Below are 1,256 nucleotides of genomic sequence, written 5' to 3' on the forward strand. Positions count from 1 at the left end.
TTCTTTTCTGGGTGTTAAACGTACTCCTGGAGTCAACGCCAGCTCTCTTTGCCCTATTCCTGGCGCTAAACTCCTAGCCTGGCATTTAGCGCCAAGGCACTTCGAGTCAACCTTGCTCCAGGGTGTTTTGTTCTTCCTTCTGAGTCCTCCTATCCCTGTTAAGCACTGTGCATGATCACAAACAAACCAAGGAAAAAAACTATGAGAAATAATGGAAAATAAATGAAACTTAAACTGAAACAAAAACTAAAGCATACTTTTGGTTGGGTTGCCTCCCAACAAGCACTTCTTTACCGTCACTAGCTTGACAGTCAGCTCCTCTAAGGAAAGAAGGGTGGTCATAGAGGCTTAGGTCTTCACCCCTCACTGTGAATCTCTTTTCTGTGCTCTCATGGATTAACTCAATATGCTCTAGAGACAAGATCCTATTTACTATATGAGGTAGGACTGGACTTCTAGTGAAAACCACTTCCATCCCAAGTGAGAAGTTTTCAGTGAGAATCTTCTTGCTCCTCCAGCCCTTGGGTACCTTCTTCTTGGGACCTTCGCCCTCCTTGATAGGTGATGAATTCCGAACACTAAATTTAGGTTTGATGTCAGGGGGAATTGTATTGGCTTCCACCAGAGGAGGAGGCTTAAGCAATGAACTCTGCATGCAGGTACCTCCTTCTCCATAGAGTGATGAAGGTTTAAAAACCTTGAATACCAAGTAGTCCTCATGAATCCTTAGAACCAATTCACCTTTCTCAACATCAATCAGAGCTCTCCCAGTGGCCAGGAATGGTCTTCCTAGGATGATGAAGTCATTTGTATCCTCTCCCATATCAAGTATCACAAAATCTGCTGGGAGAAAAAATTCTCCAACCTTGACTAATACATTCTCCACTAGCCCATGTGCCTGCCTCAGATATTTATCGGCCATCTGTCGTGCTATCCCTGTAAGCTGTCCCTCTTGAATTTGCAGCTTCTTCATCACGGACAAGGGCATTAGATTGATACTTGAGCCAAGTTCACAAAGGGCTTTGTCAAAGGTGACATTCCTAATAGTACAAGGAATCTGAAAGCTCCTTGGTTTTGGCATCTTCTTTGGTAGCTTGCTCTGAATGAGTGCACTACATTCTTTGGTCAGGACCACTATTTCATCTCCCTTTAAGGCATTCTTCTCAGAGAGTAAGCCTTTCATAAATGCAGCATAGAGAGGCATTTTCTCCAGGATCTTAGCAAAATGGATGTTGATCTGTAACTTTTTAAAGACT

The sequence above is a fragment of the Arachis ipaensis genome, chromosome B4 (genome assembly GCF_059453495.1).
Source record: "Arachis ipaensis isolate K30076 ecotype BB chromosome B4, ASM5945349v1, whole genome shotgun sequence".
Classification (NCBI taxonomy): Eukaryota; Viridiplantae; Streptophyta; class Magnoliopsida; order Fabales; family Fabaceae; genus Arachis; species Arachis ipaensis.